A 12,161-nucleotide genomic window follows, 5' to 3' on the forward strand; every position below is an offset into this window, starting at 1 on the left:
AATAAATTAGTTTTTGGTTGCCAAACCCTGCAACCATTTCTGATTTCTGATGCAAAGTCATTGTCCACCTTCTTTTTCTCTGACCAGATCTAGATGTCTGACTGGACTGAGAGTTAAATCCTTAGAGTTCAAATTGTAACTTATATTTAGGTTCTTACATTCTGCTGAAAAGAAATCTGACAGGCTCTAGATGTTTGTTAATAAAAGTCTTTAAAAGTTTCAATTACAATTCATATATCTATTATTAAATTTGTCTGTATATTAATACCTTCACATGTAGAATTGAAAGCAAAAATGTAGTCTGTTGGTCTTTGTGGAGTTTTTCCCAACGTGCATTGCTTTTGATCCTCCAGCGCCAGGATTCTTTGATCATCTCTCTCATACCCCCATCACTGTATTATCCAGCAGCAGTTTCCATGTCCTTTGGCTGGATTTCCTGAGTCTCTCTGCAGTTCCTAGTAGACAGGGATCCACTCCACAGAGGGGCGCTCCCTGCTCCCCTCCTTGGACAGGCTTGGCTGAGAGACGAAGGACTAAATGGGGTCAGGTTTCAGAGTAGCAGCCATGTTAGTCTGTATTCGCAAAAAAAAAAAGGAGTACTTGTGGCACCTTAGAGACTAACCAATTTATTTGAGCATAAGCTTTCATGAGCTACAGCTCACTTCATCGGATGCATTCAGTGGAAAATACAGTGGGGAGATTTATATGCACAGAGAACATGAAACAATGGGTGTTACCATACACAATGTAAGGAGAGTCATCACTTAAGATGAGCTAATACCAGCAGGAGAGCGGGAGGTCGGGGGGAAGAAAACCTTTTGTAGTGATAACCAAGGTGGGCCATTTCCACCAGTTGACAAGAATGTCTGAGGAACAGTGAGGGGGGGGAATAAACATGGGGAAATAATTTTACTTTGGGTCTGTGTAATGACCCATCCACTCCCAGTTTCTATTCAAGCCTAAGTTAATTGTATCCAATTTGCAAATTAATTCCAATTCAGCAGTCTCTTGCTGGAGTCTGTTTTTGAAGTCTTTTTGTTGTAATATTGCGACTTTTAGGTCTGTAATTGAGTGTCCAGAGAGATTGAAGTGTTCTCCAACTGGTTTATGAATGTTATAATTCTTGACATCTGATTTGGGTCCATTTATTCTTTTACGTAGAGACTGTCCAGTTTGAGCAATGTACATGGCAGAGGGGCGTTGCTGGCACATGATGACATATATCACATTGGTGGATGTGCAGGTGAACGAGCCTCTGATAGTGTGGCTGATGTGATTAGGCCCTATGATGGTGTCCCCTGAATAGATATGTGGACACAGTTGGCAATGGGCTTTGTTGCAAGGATAGGTTCCTGGGTTAGTGGTATCAGAGATGGGATCAGAGACTGAAAACTCCTCCCAGCTTTAGAGCTGATCCTGTCTTGTGCAGGGTTCAGATATTGTCACAGCCCAGGATGTCCCTACTCTGGGGCTAAATAGTTGAATCCGTTCTCCAAGGCTTTACGCCCAGCTCTGATCTCACCTCTGGAGCAAACCACCCTGACAACCTGCCCAACTCTAACCCCACAGAGGGAGAACGGTACCCGCCCTTTATCTCACATGATGGCAGCATCCCTGGAAGGACACTTGACTAAAAACAAGGCAGGGCAGAGGCCCAAAGGAAGTCCCAAGGTGTTTGTAGAATAAAACAGGGATTTCTAACACAGACACATGATCTACAATAGCAAAGAGCCTTGTCGCACCAGAATCTCAGCTGGCCTGGAATAGTCTGTTCCTTCATTAATTCCACATAGTCACCTCTAGGGGAGCAGAGATGTTTTTCTCCTGCATTGTATCAGCAGCTCTTAGGATGCCTCTGCTAGAGGAACCCACAGCTCAGGCTGCCTTGTCTGACTGAAGTCAGTCACCAAGAGGTACCCAGAGGTGAAGACTAAAAACTAAGGGCCAGGTCATGAGCTTGTGTAAATTGTTACACTTCCATTGAGTTCATGGTAGTTTGTCCTATTTACGCCAACTGGGAATCTGGGCCTTGGATTTCCGTCGAGCGATGTCAATTTACATCAGCTGGGGATCTAGCCCATTACACAGTTATAAATCCATATTTTTTGCCTGCCAATGTGATCCGAAGCGGATTCAAAAGTTCTGAACCAGTCTGCACTTCCTTAGCTCTTTGCCCCATGGGTTTAATTACACGTGTAACTTTTATTGGTGACGGAGAATGGTTCAGTCCCACTAGGGATAAAACTTTGGAGAAATTCAGTGTTGCACAGTTTTCAAGTATCTCATCTTCAACTTCTGTTGGGATGAATGGCCCAAATCTTTCTTTCTTTCTTTCTTTCTTTCTTTCTTTCTTTCTTTCTTTCTCAGCCATTACATTAATTTTTCTCTTACTACAGACAGCACTAAACTAAAAAGCTCAATGGGCTGCAGATGCAATGCTGCATCGCGTTTCAAAAATATTTAATTCACATTCATCACCCAGCAGGTGTAAATTGGCTGTAGCTCCTTTGGAGTCAATGGGCCCTGCTGCCTATTCTGCAGAGTGTTAATCGCCCACTTCATGTTAATTGCCCACTTCATTTTAAGTGGTCTCCTACGATATGTGTGATCCCCTTATGCATAACAATCTGTCCCACCTTGTACTGATCTTGGACACTATGGTTCTCTTCTCCAGACCAGAGGAAGAGCTCTGGGAAGCACGAAAGCTTGTCCCATCCACCAACAGAAGTTGGTCCAATAAAAAATGATACCTCACCTTCTTTGTCTCTCTCAAAATCTTGAAAAGTCTTGCAGGATGGGAAACCCATTTCCCACGCAGCTGCATTCTTCAGGTATTCTTCCCTGCTCTGTGCCTGGTTACCCTGTAGATCGAGATAACAATACAACTTAGCTGTAGATCTCAAAGTGATTTATCAAGCAGGGTCAGTATCATCATCCTCATTTTTCAGAGTGTACAGAGAGGGGAAGTGACTGGCCAGAGGTCACACAGCAGCTCTGAGGAATATAACCTGGGTGTCATGAGTCCCAGTCCCTTCGGGTATGTCTACACGGGGATAAAAGCCCTGTGGCATGGCTTCGGCAGGCCTGGGTCATCTGACTCATCTGGGTCATCTGACTAGTTGCAGAGCTTGGACTGTGGGGCTAAAAATTGCTGTGTAGGATCCTAGAGCTCAGGCTCCAGCCTGGGTCTGAATGTCTACACAGCAATTTTTCAACCCCGGAGCCCAAGCCCCATGAGCTCGAGTCGGCGGATCCAGGCCAGCCATGGGTTTATTAATCCCTGTGAAGGCATACCTGAGTAATGTTGCTCCCTCTGGTCACATAGCAATTGTGACACTGACAGGCCAGCTCAGGTCAGAGCAATAGGCCAATTCACTTGTGTGTTGTTAGGGCTTCCCCTACCCTCCCTTGGTTCTTGTCATGCAGACAGAAAGCAGGTAGCCGGTGTCCAAACTGCCGGCAATGCATAACCCCAGCTCTTTACACCAACAGAGCTTCCTCTCCCACCACCTTTGTAGTGGGCTTAATTATACCTGCAGTGTACGCCCTGGTACCCTGAACCATGGTACCACCCTTGCAATTTATGGTCATATTCCGTTTTGGAGGGTCTTGAGTCTGGGGGCTTCGGTACCACCTCTTTTGTACCCCATGGGAGGGGTAGGGAGTGAAGTTATGCACCAGTCAGGGTTATCTTTTTCATTGGTTTTTAGTGTTCCTTATAGCTTTCCCCCATCTCCCTGGCCCCTCCCAACTGGTTACTTGACCTTGTCTTGGGAGAGGAGTCAGGCAGCCGTCAATTATACACTGTATGTCAAACTCCCGCCATATCCAGCAACACTGGAACGCTATTTCTTATCTTTTCTCTTTGTATTGAAAACCCTGCATCTGTAGGCAGAAGCAACACACAGTGGTATCCCCCCCCCCCTTGTTCACATATGTTGATAAGGGTATGAGACACAAACGATTCTATTTTAAAAACCTCAAAATTCAAGTGGGCAAACAAAACCCAAAATTCTATCTCAGGCAAATAAACAGGACTACATACTATATTACCATCACTAACGTGTGACTATCAAAGAAATGTTAAGTGTACTAATTCACTCAAGTGTTAATTTAGTTCAAAGGAAATGGGAATGATATTGCCTTCACTTACCTGTAACCTGTTGAATGCTATCCCTTTACCTTAGGTATATCCCTTTACTTAATTAACCCTAGATCAAAAGTGTGAATTTACTTGATGCGTGAACTTCATGAAAACTAAGGAAGGATTGTTGTATGCTGTTACATTGCAATTTACATTGCATGTATCCCGGTAATTACCTTTGCCCATCAAATGCGATTGGAGCCTTGGAAATGTAAATGAAGAACATGCTACCTTCAAAGCACGGGTCATTGTGTTGGACAAAGGGAAATCCACAGATGCAGTCTGAGTTTAGTTAACAGAAGAAAAACCTATGCTGTGATGGAAACACTTGCCAGATTGCTTTCCGGGTAAGACAGCTATAAGAATGGATCCAGGGAGTGGTTCTATATCTCTGAGCTGTTTGGACACTTTCAGGGAACATTCCAGATGCAAGACAGAGATCCCCAAAGTTATCCTGGGTAACCCTGAGAGACTTATGGAAAACTAGCAGATTACCACATCTCTGCTGTCACTTTGGAATGACAAACTTGGACTGTCCAAACCTGTTAATGTATTTTACCTGCTTTAACCTCTCAATAACTTTCATTTCTTTTCTTAGCTAATAAAACTTTAGTTAGTTTACTAGAGAAATTTGCTGCCAGCATTGCCTTTGATGTGAGATCAAGCGTATCCATTGACCTGGGATAAGTGACTGATCCTTTGGGGTTGGTAGTAACCCAATAGAATGTGATTCTTTGTTTTAACAACCTTTTATCACAAAGTCCAATTTATCTGGTTGGTAAGATTGGCTGGAGATCTTAGGGGACTGTCTGTGACTCCATGGTAATAGTAATATAGTGATCCAGGAAGTCACATTTATTACGGGCTTGGTGAAATCTAATTATCGAATATACCACCAGTTTGGGGTGTCTGCCCTGTGTTCTGACCATCTGACCTGAGATTGGCAGTCATGGTTGTGAGCCGTTCCAGACAGCGTGACAGCAATGACTGAGGAAGAATGGTCCAGGTGGTTTGGACGCTAACCTGGAACCTGAGAGACCCAGCTCAGCTACCCGTTTTGCCATGGGTTTCCTGTGCGATCTTGGGCATGTCATTCTGTCCAGACAACAGTTCCCATCTATAACATGGATATAAGAGTACTGCCCTGCCTTGTAGGGTTGGGGGGAGGATAAATATATTAAAGAGTTAGTGGTTAAAACAGAGGTGGTTGGAAACTTTGTTTCCTCATGGAAAGTTTGTGGTTTTTTTGTTAAAGAAAATCCCCAACATTTCTCAAAACTGAACTTTTTTGTCTGGAAACTGTCAAAAAACATTAAATTAAGTTAAATTAAATTAAATTAAAAATACAATTTTCAGGCAAAACTATTTGTTTTCCCAGTTTTCATTTCTTTAAATGAAAAACAGAAAATTTTCAAGGAAACCCTGCAATTTATCCAATGGAAAACATCCTGATGGAATGCAGTCATGGCAGCCATATAGATACTTTAGATAGACAGAGAAGTGAATAATGGGACCTTTTTTCCTGATCATCTATAGAGTTGAGTTATGACAGTTCCTTCCATTTGAGGCTATCATGAGGCTGATGTCATTCTCAGATTAAATTCATCCATGGGCGCCATTTAATGTGGTGCCTGAATGGGAACTGAGTTCTTCTGAGCTGGCCTCTGGGCACAAGGAATAAGTTACATTCCATGTTCAGCACTGGATGAGTTGATTTTTCACCTGCTGTGAAGCACCAAGTATTGGCTATTGCCCAGAGCCACCAAGTATGTCAGTGGCAAAACCAAGTCCCATGAGAGGTGGGAGCATAATACCTTGGAGGACCTGGGACTGGAACAAGTTCTGAATTTCTATCTACTGCACTAACTTCTTTAGACTCCCTTGAAAATAAAAGCCCAAATATGGAATTTTTGCACCATTCTGGAATCCTTTCAGGATGCAGAATAAAAGTGACATTTGAAAATGTGGCTCAAAATAATTATTGCAAATTTTGTTTTAAAATTAACAAGACAGCAAATACAAATGTTGAAGGACTCCTGAAATGAGCTGGCCTTGGCATGGGAGGAAATGTTGCATTGTAGGCATCACCTTTGAATGGACTAAAATCTCACTATCTTAGGAGCTGCAGGAAGACAGCAGCTTTTGATTTTTATACCAGACTCAGCATTAAGTCCTTATTAATGTTCACTTCCAAACACACACATGCACTAAGTCATATTTTCCCATAAATGCACAATCATGTACCCATAGAAACACACGCACAATAATCCACAGTCATAAAACACATGTAGTCACACAATATTTTTCACTAATAAACACACAATATTTTGTATTCACAAACACAACAATAATGCACACTTGCACGCCAGAAGAAGCACTGACAACACACACAAAAGTTACACAATATTTTTCAGTAATAAACACATGATATTGTGCATTCACATCATGTATGTTCTCAAGGACACACAGGAATAGAAAACTCACCTGCACACTGATTTCAACTCAGGTATACACTCACAATAATGTACACTGACAACAACGCATGTGAGCAGTGTACTTGACTAGCAAACACACACTGAAAGCAAAGTCTCAGTACTCTGCACTTGTAATGTAATCTCACAAAAAGAAACATATAAGCCAGATTTACACTAGAAACTTTCACCATCATAGCAATATCAGCTTGGAAGTGTGATTTTTTTGCAACATTTCTATACCGATGTCAAGGTTCCTTCCCCACTCTGAACTCTAGGGTACAGATGTGGGGACCTGCATGAAAACCTCCTAAGCTTACTTTTACCAGCTTAGGTTAAAACTTCCCCAAGGTACAAACTATTTTACCCTTTGTCCTTGGACTTCCACTGCCACCACCAAACTTTATCTGGGTTCCTGAAAAAACATAGTTTGGAAACGTCTTTCCCCCCAAAATCCTCCCAACCCTTGCACCCCACTTCCTGGGGAAGGTTTGGTAAAAATCCTCACCAATTTGCATAGGTGACCACAGACCCAAACCTTTGGATCTTAGAACAATGAAAAAGCATTCAGTTTCCTTACAAGAAGACTTTTAATGGAAGTAAAAAAGAATCATCTCTGTAAAATCAGGATGGTAAATACCTTACAGGGTAATTTCATTCAAAACATAGAGAATCCCTCTAGGCAAAACCTTAAGTGACAAAAAAGACACACAGACAGGAATATTCATTCTATTCAGCACAGCTATTTTCTCAGCCATTTAAAGAAATCATAATCTAACACATACCTAGCTAGATTACTTACTAAATTCTAAGACTCCATTCCTGTTCTGTCCCCGGCAAAAGCATCACACAGACAGACCCAGACCCTTTGTTTTTCTCCCTCCTCCCAGCTTTTGAAAGTATCTTGTCTCCTCATTGGTCATTTTGGTCAGGTGCCAGCGAGGTTACCTTTAGCTTCTTAACCCTTTACAGGTGAGAGGATTTTTCCTCTGGCCAGGAGGGATTTTAAAGGGGTTTACCCTTCCCTTTATATTTATGACAACCTATAAAACCCCTAGTGTAAACATGCTAAACCAGCTTAAAAATTCCTCTGTGATGTGTCTTGTTTCTCTCAGAGAACCAGTGTAAGCAATACCAGCAAAACTACTAGTACATTTACATTAGGACAGTTTATTTGTATTGCTATACCAGCAAAACTTTTCCATTGTAGATCTGGCTATACATTGTCTCACAATACATTCTCTCTCTTCTTCTCATATAAACACACACACACTGTCAAGGTTCCTTCTCCACTCTGAACTGAAGGGTACAGTTGTGGGGACCTGCATGAAAGACCCGTAAGCTTATTCTTACAGCTTAGGTTAAAAACTTCCTCAAGGTACAAACTTTGCCTTGTTCTTGAACGCTATGATGCCACCACCAAGCGTGTTAAACAAAGAACAGGGAAAGAGCCCACTTGGAAACGTCTTCCTCCAAAAACTTCTCCACCAGGCCATTTCTTTGATGGTGGTAAGGGGTGGCAACCAAGTCATTCACCCCATGGGTTTCCCAAAGGCTTTCCATAGTTCCTGCCAGGAAATTAGTTCCTCCATCTGTGAGGATGTCGGAGGGCCAACCTACCCTGGCAAAAATGTCCGTTCATGCCTGACACACACTTTTAGCCCTCGTGTTGCTTAGAGCTACTGCTTCCGGCCATCGGGTGGCAACATCCATGAAAGTCAGTATGTACTGTTTTCTTCTGGGTGTCTTTTTCAGAAAAGGACCCAGAATATCCACAGCTACTCGCTGAAATGGAACCTCAATGATGGGAAGTGGCTGTAGAGGGGCTTTGATGTGGTCTTGGGGTTTTCCCACTCTTTGACACACCTCACAAGACCGGACGTAGGTAGAAACATCCTTGCCCATTCCTTCCCAATGGAATGACTTTCCCAAAAGGTCTTTGGTCCTGTTCACCCCAGTATGGCTACTAGGATGATCATGGGCCAAGCTCAAGAGCTTTACCCGGTACTTAGTTGGAACTACCAACTGTCTCTGATGATGCCAGTCTTCCTGGTGTCCACCAGAAAGAGTTTACTTGTGTAAAAGTCCTCTTTCTACAACAAACCTGGATCGATTAGAAGAGCTGAGAGGCAGTGGGTTGCTCCGTGCCACCATCCAAGCTTTCTGGAGGCTTTCATCTGCTTCCTGTTTGGTCTGGAACTGTTCCCTTGATGCTTGAGACATCAGTTCCTCATTGGATTGTGGAGCTATGCTTGGTCCCTCTGGAAGTAAGGCAGGTGATGGGGCTGTTTCCGTTGACTGTGAACCGCTGTCCCCTGGTACACTATGTTGGGGTTCAGGATCCTGCTGAGCCTCTTGTGTAGGGTTATCTGCTGCTGGTGGTGTAGGTTCAGTGGGGCCCTCTGGTGTTGGGGTTGCAAGCACTGGATTCAGTGCTGGCACTGGTTGTGGTGCTGGTTGCTCCACCGGTTCCGGTTCTGGGACTGGCTCTGTCTGGATCTCTGGGACTGGATCCACTACTGCTGTTGCAGACATTGGCGTGGGGTCTGGGTCCATCACCTCTGACCGGGTCCTGGTAGAAGTTTCCGGAACAGAGCTAGGTGTGACAGCTTGCTTAGCCTGGCTGCGGGTGACCATTCCCACCCTCTTGGCTAGCTTCACATGATTGAGCAAGTCTTCCCGCAACAGCGTGGGGATGGGATAATCATCATAGACTGGAAAAGTCCACGTTCCTGACCAGCCCTTGTACTGGACCGGCAACTTGGCTGTAGGCAAGTCAAAAGAGTTTGACTTGAAGGGTTGAATCGTCACTCGGATCTCTGGGTCGATTAAATTGGGGTCCACTAAGGAAGCATGGATAGCCGACACTTGTGCTCGGGTGTCCCTTCACATGGTGACCTTCTTCATGCCCACTCTCACAGTTTCCCTCCGCTCTGAGGGTATCTGGGAGGTATCTGGGCCTGAGGACCTCTGGTGTTTTTCCGGTGCAATGAACTGTAATTGGTTGGGGTTCTTGGGGCAGCTGGCCTTTACATGCCCCAGCTCGTTACTTTTAAAACATCGTCCAGCTGATGGGTCACTGGGGCAAGGTGGGTTGTTGGAGAATGGTGTGGCGGGACGATAAGGTGTTTGGAGTGTTCCTTGGTGTGTAGTTGTGGCCTTGGGCTGCCCCTGGTAGTAGGGTGTGGTCTGAGGTTGTCCCTTCTGGTATCCCCTCCAACTGCAACCAGGGTTGTTTCTCTCTCCTCCCTCCACCTGTTTTGTTCCGGTTTGCCCCACCTCTCTGGTGGTCTGGGACTGCTTGTATTGATCAGCATAAGAAGCAAGACTTTCTGCAGAGTCCATTTTCTTATCCCATAAACACTGTTTTGTTTCCTCCTTGGACATATTCAGGAATACTCCTGAGCCATCAAATCACACATTCCTTCAAAGCTAGTTAAACCCCTTCCTTTGACCCATTTAGCTAACAGATCCTTCATCTGGTTTAGATAAGCCACATTACTTAGTCCGGGTCCTCTCTTAAGGGCTCTAAATTTTACTCTGTAAGTTTCAGGTGTATTGAAATTGCTTTAAAACCAAATCCTTGAATTTATTATAGTCAGAAGCCTCATCAATAGGCATCTTATTGAATATGTCCAGAGTTCTTCCAGTCAATTTTGCAACCAATGTGGTCATCTTGTGAGCTTCAGTAATTGGATGGAATGTGCACAGTCTTTCAAAGGTGAGAAAATATTCAGCAATATCACTGGATTCATCATACTGTGGACATAGTTGCTCCCATTTGTGGATTGTTGGGTAAGGATTGTTAGGGTTATCCAGTATATTCTGCTGAGCCTTTGCTTTCTTCAACTCCAGTGCATGCTTCCACTCTTTTTCCTTTGCCTCCATATCTTTGTCCTTTGCCTCCCTAGCTCTCCTGTGGGCAGCTTCTTGGGCTTTTTCTGCCTCTTTCGCTGCCTCTAGTCTGGTTAACTCCAGTTTGTGTTGTGCCTTGGTTTCTATCATGTTAGCCTCTCTGTTTTTAACTAACTTTACATCCGAGAGTTAGAAAGAAAACCACAAAACAAAAACAAAAAATCCTGCCTTGTAAAATTTTGCTGTGCTGTAATCTGATACCTATGTTCTCTGATAGCTATTTTCATCCTACAGAAAAATCCTTTAAAAAAAACCTAACACCTCTGTCTCCAGGCAAATAGACAGAAAACCCTCTAGCTGCTTTTAGCTAAAAAAACCCCACACCTCTTCAGGTCTGTGAAAAACTTGTGAATGTCCCTGCAGGAGGTTAACTACCCTGCCTTTAGGTAGAGAAAACTCCAGCTCAAAAAAGAAAGATCGCTTTTGTTATGCCTGCTGCTCTGTCCCCCAGGCAGAGACACAGAATTTACAGCTGCAATCCTCTTTTACAAAACCTTTTAAAATCCTGCTGTGCTTCTGGTTCAAAATGTTCTCAAAAAAATCTCAAAATGATCCCCAAAAAATCTCAAAATGATTTTAAAAAAATCTCAAAATGTTCCCACCGCTCTGCCACCATGTCAGGGTTCCTTCCCCACTCTGAACTCTAGGGTACAGATGTGGGGACCTGCATGAAAGACCCCCTAAGCTTATTCTTACCAGCTTAGGTTAAAAACTTCCTCAAGGTACAAACTTTGCCTTGTCCTTGAACCCTATGCTGCCACCACCAAGCGTGTTACACAAAGAACAGCGAAAGAGCCCACTTGGAGATGTCTTCCCCCCAAAATATCCCCCCAAGCCCTACACCCCCTTTCCTGGGGAAGGCTTGATAAAAATCCTCACCAATTTGTACAGGTGAACACAAACCCAAACCCTTGGATCTTAATAACAATGAAAAAGCAATCAGGTTCTTAAAAGAAGAATTTTAATGAAAGCAAAGGTAAAAGAATCACCTCTGTAAAATCAGGATAGTAAATACCTTACAGGGTAATCAGATTCAAAACATAGAGAACCCCTCTAGGCAAAACCTTAAGTTACAAAAAGACACAAAAACAGGAATATACATTCCATTCAGCACAGCTATTTTACCAGCCATTTAACAAAAGGAAATCTAATGCATTTCTAGCTAGATTACTTACTAACAAGTTCTGAGACTGCATTCCTGATCTGTTCCTGGCAAAAGTATCAGACAGACAGACAGACCCTTTGCCCGTCCCCCCCCCCTCCAGCTTTGAAAGTATCTTGTCTCCTCATTGGTCATTTTGGTCAGGTGCCAGCGAGGTTATCTTAGCTTCTTAACCCTTTAGAGGTGAAAGGGTTTTGCCTCTGGCCAGGAGGGATTTTATAGCACTGTGGACAGAAAGGTGGTTACCCTTCCCTTTATATTTATGACACACACGCACACAAATTCTCCTCCATTTACTGCCAATAGGTAAAATTATCACCCCACCACCAAGTTATTTAGGTACCTAAGTCTTATTTTCAGACTTTGGCACTTATAAATATAATATGGCCAGATTTTTAAAGGCATTTAGGTGCCTATGGAGGGTTACCTAAAGAACCTAGAGTCTAACAAATTTATTTGGGCATAAGCT

General features: G+C 43.4%; 1 long non-coding RNA gene across 1 annotated transcript; it reads right to left on the reverse strand.

Moving 5' to 3' along the window:
- Positions 1-260: 260 nt before the first annotated feature.
- On the reverse strand, positions 261-11,761 carry LOC122462904. The gene is made up of 3 exons (XR_006285800.1): positions 11,706-11,761; positions 2,756-2,861; positions 261-572 (listed from the first exon to the last, which is right to left on the reverse strand). It is a non-coding gene; the product is annotated as an uncharacterized LOC122462904 (long non-coding RNA).
- Between the last annotated feature and the right edge of the window lie 400 nt (positions 11,762-12,161).

Source organism: Chelonia mydas, chromosome 14 (genome assembly GCF_015237465.2).
Source record: "Chelonia mydas isolate rCheMyd1 chromosome 14, rCheMyd1.pri.v2, whole genome shotgun sequence".
In the NCBI taxonomy this organism is placed as follows: Eukaryota; Metazoa; Chordata; order Testudines; family Cheloniidae; genus Chelonia; species Chelonia mydas.